We start from the raw sequence: 6,201 nt of genomic DNA on the forward strand, positions 1-6,201 counted from the left end.
ACCCAGAAAGAATAGGTGACATGCAGTGGGGTGGGGAGGCAGATGAGGCAGAGCCTCCTACTAGAGTCCTCTGAAAAGCAGCACCTCCACCATGTGAGGTGCACAAGCTGTGCGCATGGGTTACGTGTGCTTGCACACCTCACACGAAGAGGTGCTTTGTGAAAGACTCCAGTGGGGAGGCACTGCCTCACCTGCCTCCCCACCCACTGCACGTCCCTGGGCAACAAGGAAGCAAGTTGCAAAGATAAATTTCACAATCCTCCCTGGCTTCACTCCCATGAACATTTATCTGCAAATCGCACTGAAGAGACTCCTGGACTTTTGCAAACTCAAAGTCAGAGATTTAAGGTGGCAGCCGCTTCCTTGGACTTGAGCCCACTTCCTCAGGCTGCCAGGAACCTTTGTTGCACCAGAAACCTGAGTTGAAGAAGGCTTACTCTGAATCTGAGTGGGATTCAGAGTGCAATCCTGTCCACACTTTCCTGGGAGTAAGCTCCACTTAACTCAGTGGGACTTGCTTCTGAGCATGTATAGGACTGAGCTGTTATTTGCCCAGTCCTATCCAACTTTCCAACTCTGATGCAGCTGCAAATGTTCCCTTACCTTGAGGAGGCCTCCTCACTGCAGGATGCAGCACATGCCCCCTTGGCACAGCTGCACCAAGGTTGGAAAATTGGTTAGGATTGGACCCCTGCTCCCTTATCTTTAAGGTGCAACACCCTTTCTTTTGTACCTATGTTCCATTCTTTGTTTGCTGTAGCAGGGTTACCCCTGTGGAATTTACTGCATTTGGGAATAAATAATGATATATGCTCTCCTTCTGAACAAACAAGGCATAGGAATAGTCTAGACAAGACTGCATCGCTTCAGAAAAGCCCACTTGCAAGCTAATGTTGTCCTTGACCTACGAGATCTGGGTTCAGATCTTGCTCAGAGTGAGAATGGATTCATTAAGATAAATCTATTTTCAGCTAGTGTTTTTGGGTTTGTGTCACCTGGTCAGCTGGGTTTGTGTCACCTGGTGTAGGAGGCCAGGACATCACTCCTCCCATGTAGTGGATGGATGTGGTGGATGTAGTGATGCACCATTGCCCTGCCCTGTTGGTCTTTTGGCTATAACTTTTGATAGAATAGAGATATTGCAACAGGTTTGTTCCCTTGCATTCTGCATAAAATTACGCATCAAATGATATATAACATGATGGTATTATTCAAAAGTACCAATTTTTTAAAATTTTTTGGCCAGTAGTGATGTCAGCCCCTCCCCCCATGCATATCACCTGGGGTGGCCCAGACCCCTGCTAGTGATGCACTGTTTCCAGCTTTGGGTAGAGGAAGGCACTGGCTGCTGGCACCCTTGCTTCTGCCTTCTTTTGCTTTTGCCTTTAACTGGGCACAGAATAGTCTCATTCTTATAAATATTTGTGTTGGGATATGATTCCCCCCCCCCCCCCATGAAATTAAGCCAGCAATGTGCAGTGTTCACTTTTTCCGATTCTGTGTCACTGATGAGAGGAAAAAGAACACAAAACAGCAGGAGGTATTTGGGACCAGCCCCTTTGTTTTGAATTTATTTCTCATCCAAGGAAGGAAGCTGCATCTGGAAAAACCGCAGGAGCCAGTAGCTCAGTGGGGGGCTCTTGCTGTACGTGCAAAGCAGCCCAGTTTCCCTCCAAGGAGCTCCCAGTGTACGTGGTGCTGGGTGCCTGCCAGAGGAGCGTGACCCAGGCCAGTAACATGCCTCAAAGTGGGACCGATGGCAAGAGGCCTCAGAACCACAGACCAAGAGGAAGGCCACAAGTTTGCCACAGTTTACACGCTGATCAGGCTACCGTGGAAAGAGTCTTGCCTGACTCCTCTGCAAAACACTATGTGCAGCTGCACCCCTGACTTGCACAGAACATTGGGCCCTGTGAACGAAAGCCACATCTCAAGAGCTTCCCGACTCAAAGCAAGCGCAGTTGGGAGTGGTACAAAAGAGAGGTTTCTAGTCCTAGATGTCCTCACCAACTCCCAGGCCAAATTCAGTCAAGGGCTCCTGGCTCCCGGCTTCCTGGGCTGGTCATGAGTTTTGTGTTGCACCCTTGGCAAGGTGCAAAAAAAAAACAGAGGCACCCATTTAGGGCTGGGAGTGAGCAATCAACGGCCGTCAAGCCACACAAGAAGGTCCCTTGATGAACTTAGTCCACAAAAGATCCCATCTGGTTCTAAGAGAAGAGACAGTATAGAAAGCCGGATGGCCAGACCCCTTGTGTCTTTCATCCTTTGCTCATCTGTCTGCCTCACTGCTCTTGCATTCATTCATTTGCCCTGCCAGTTGCACAGGAAGCAGCCCCATTCCAAATACTGCCCAAGACCCCCTGTGCCAAACTGGCACCCGGACTCCTACACCCACCTCCCGCTCCCTCTCCCTTTGCAACCTTCTTCCCTGCTTTCCTCCTCAAGCACATCCATCAAGCATGGGCTGGACAGTCCCCCTTTGTGGGGCCCCTTGCATGAGCCCCTTCTCCCAGCTCCAGCTCTCTTGCCCTGCTTCACTCCATGTATCAGCTATGGCTAGTCTAACCCTCAGCTCACCCTGAAGCCCCTTCTGTCTTTAGGGGCTCTGCTTTGGAACTGCTTGGACTCTGCTTTGGAACAGAAGGATTCTGAAGCCTTGGCACTGACCCCCTGTAATCCATGCAGGGCAGCAAACCAGCAGAGAAAGGTCAAGGAGTCTTAGTCCTTGATGCATTCTTTAAAAAAAAAAAATACAGGGCCCATGGTGGTGGTGGTGGTGGGGGGGTTGTGTGTGTGTGCAAGGGGTAAATTTTACCCAGGCCCAGTGTCAAAAAGTGCGGCCCATAAGCCAAAATTTCCTGAGATCTTACATTTTCTGATACTATCAGCGCCCATGAAAGGGGAATGCATTGTACCTGGGCCCAGGGTCAAAAGGGGGGGGGAGGGCTAGGAGCCAAAGGAGGGGAGCTGGAGCTTTCCCAGGATCTGGGAAAATCTTTGCATATATTGAGTGAAGACCAGCATTCATGTTTTGTGTAAGCCTATATAGTGTTATGTATTGTGATTCATAGAAATTATGATCCAATGAAGAGGGGGCCCCAAAGTTACTTTGTACCCCCAAAAGGGACCCCAAAGAAACTTGGTACCCCCTGATAAAATTCCTTTCAGAGGCCCTTGTTTTGATGCTTTCTGTTTTAGAACATCCTTTCGCTGTTAACCACTTATAGTTACTTGTGAGAGAGGCTGGGTGTAAATCAAGAAGCACTCGTTGTCAGTCCTGGGATGGATCTGATATGAATAGAGCCCTGAGCTGGGATCTTTTGCATGGCTCCATCCTCCCAGCCATGCTCTAAATTTCTCCTGCCGGAGCCGTCTACAGATATCACAAGCTGCCCTTCAGCAATTGCAGTGGAAGAGAATATGGGTCATTTTGTCTCTGCTCTGCTCGGCATGAGTCCATATTGTATTTTGGGACGCCCGCCTTCCACATCTGGATCTAACTATCAAACAATAGACTTTCTGTTGCAATCAAATACAGACTCCGTCATGGTCTCCCGAATGGGGGTTTCAAAGGACTTCAACCAGGAGAAGGTGAAATGCTGTTTTCCTCCATATCCTTGTCCGTTTATTTGATGGTAACTTCCAAAGAGTATACATTAACCCCGAAGGAGGAAAAAGCACCTTAATGGAGAGGTCAGAGTCCTTTGAAACAGTGATTCTATATAATAAAGCAATCAGTTTTCTGATGTGTGTATAATATGGTTAAATTCCAACCTGGGAAGGCAAATTTTTTTACGATTTCATGTCTTATCTATAAGTATCAGTGAAGTGAGAAAAAATATATATTCCACCCCCTCTAAATTAGATTCAGTCACAAAGAGTCCCCACTAGGACTGCCTACTTTAAAACTGGCTATGCTCCTATGCCCTTAACTGGGTGTAGTGGTTTGGGAGTTGGTCTTGGAAGATCCAGGTTCAAACCCCTGCTCGTCCATGAAGCTGCCTGGGTGACTTTGGACCAGTCACTTTCTCTCAGCATCACCTACCTCACAGGGGTGTTGTGAAGACAAAAGGAGGGGAGGAATTATGTACACCACCCTGAACTACTTGGAGGGAGGGCAGTATAAAACTGTGATATTGAAGTTTAAATAAATAAGCATCACTTCCTCCATCACTATTATATCCATGCCAAGGAAAACATCATTTTGCAAAACATCTAGGGCTGGAAGCATAGGAGCGCAAGCCAGTAAAAAAAAAAAAATTGGCATCCTTAAACCTTGCATGTTGGGACATTGCTAGGATGGATTTTCCAATGGATGTGACATTGTCAACACTTGTGAATATATACCTTGAACAAGTTTCAATTCTTTTTGTCAACCTGTGAGGAAAAAACAGCTTGACATGAAAGCACTGCAACAGTTTTTCTTGAAATTATTAATTTATCTGTGTGAGATTGAGGTTCAGTCTCTGAACAGGAATATACAAGAAGGCTTCTAGTTTTCCTCAAAATGCAGGCTGTTCTTGGCAAAAATTACAAATTTTTGGTGGTGGGGGGGGAGAAGAATTTCCTCTGGAATGGGGCAAGCAAGCATGGTTGGTTGGCAACCTTCAGTCTCGAAAGACTATGGTATAAGCCTGCAGCACCCGGTATTCCCAGGCAGTCTCCCATCCAAGTACTAACCAGGCCTGACCCTGCTTAGCTTCCGAGATCAGATGAGATCAGGCATGTGCAGGGTAACAGTTGCAAGCAAGCATGGGCTAGAACCAAGTTGAACCAAGACTCACACTCACTGGAAGTCAGAACTCCAGAGATAAAAAGTTAACTCCACAAACTGGTCCACTCCGAAACCTCCCAACAGGACAGGCCATATGTTGCTGTTTACCCACCAGTCTCTTTTGTTTGGAAATGGAGATTCCAAAATGCATCAGTCATCACAAAACCATATCCACACTGCAAGATTCCCAGAGCCGATCACCAGCCTCCCCAGCTCCCTGCCTCCCTGGCCTGTCAGTCAGAACAGCTTCATGATGACGGCTATGTCGGTTTGAGCACAAAACCACTTCTATCTCCATAGTGAGAAACCAAATTCATGCACTGAGGTAGTACCTGGATGGAAGATTAGAACATAAGAACAGCTCCTCTGGATCAGGCCATAGGCCCATCTAGTCCAGCTTCCTTTATCTCACAGTGGTCCACCAAATGCCCCAGGGAGCACTGAGACAACAAGAGATAACCACTTACAGCCCAATTCCAGCCCGGGCCAGAGCATCAGGGCCACTCGGCCCACGCTGCATCCAGCTCTGGGAAGGAGTATGCTGGAGGTCTCCTTGAGGTAAGGGGACATTCGTCCCCTTACCTGGGTAAAACCTCAGCCTGCACAGTGGGTCTACTCAGATCTGTGCCTGCCAAATGGCTAGCACGAGTCCGAAAAGCCCCGTTTTGGGCTTTCAAGCCTGGGATAGGGAATAGGAATTGATCCTGGCTCCCTCCTGGCCCCAATCCTCTCTCATGTTCATCCTCCCCTGGCCCATCACATCCCCCTCTCTGCTCTCTCCTGCCATCCCCTGTCTCTGTGCTACCCAGTGGGAACTTACCTACTTTGTCAGGCATTTCCTCTGGATCCTGTGCCAGCAGGACAGTGCAGGCCTCCCAGACAGTGCAGCTTACTCACTGGGTGTCGCAGAGTGCTTTACTATTTGACACCCTAGGCCAGCACAGCGGTTCTTGCTTGCTGGGGAAGAATATGATTGCACTGTTAAACTGCCTTCCAATGCTTACTAGGCAAATCTGCTTTCTGAAACAGGGAACCAAAATGACTTTGGAACACTTCATAAACAAAAATGGGGACATGCTGGTAGCACCCCGAGAGTCATACATCAGACCATTGGCTGAGCCACCCTCTCAGTGTCATGCATTGCTGAAGCCCCAGCTCCACCTTCGTCACACTATATCCATTTACTCTGCACCTGCCTGTCTTCTTCTGTTCCAAAAGTCGGAAAGGGGGAAGTGAAAGGGGATCAACAGGTTGGAGACCTGAGATTCAGGTAGTGATGTTACAAGCTGGGGCCTGGCGACACCCCAGGGCTGCCAGCTATTGATTGAGATAAGCAGATGCATCTCCTCTTCTTCCTTCTAGCTCAGGGGTGCCCAAGCCCTTGCGGACTCAAATGAGCCTCTGGCCCTCAGGAGACTTGCTGGAGC

At 48.4% G+C, this 6,201-nt stretch overlaps 1 pseudogene; it reads right to left on the bottom strand.

The window, feature by feature from the left end:
* Positions 1–4,631: 4,631 nt before the first annotated feature.
* LOC136662561 (5S ribosomal RNA) lies at positions 4,632–4,748 on the bottom strand (annotated as a pseudogene).
* Positions 4,749–6,201: the final 1,453 nt, after the last annotated feature.

The sequence above is a fragment of the Tiliqua scincoides genome, chromosome 11 (genome assembly GCF_035046505.1).
Source record: "Tiliqua scincoides isolate rTilSci1 chromosome 11, rTilSci1.hap2, whole genome shotgun sequence".
Taxonomy (NCBI): Eukaryota; Metazoa; Chordata; class Lepidosauria; order Squamata; family Scincidae; genus Tiliqua; species Tiliqua scincoides.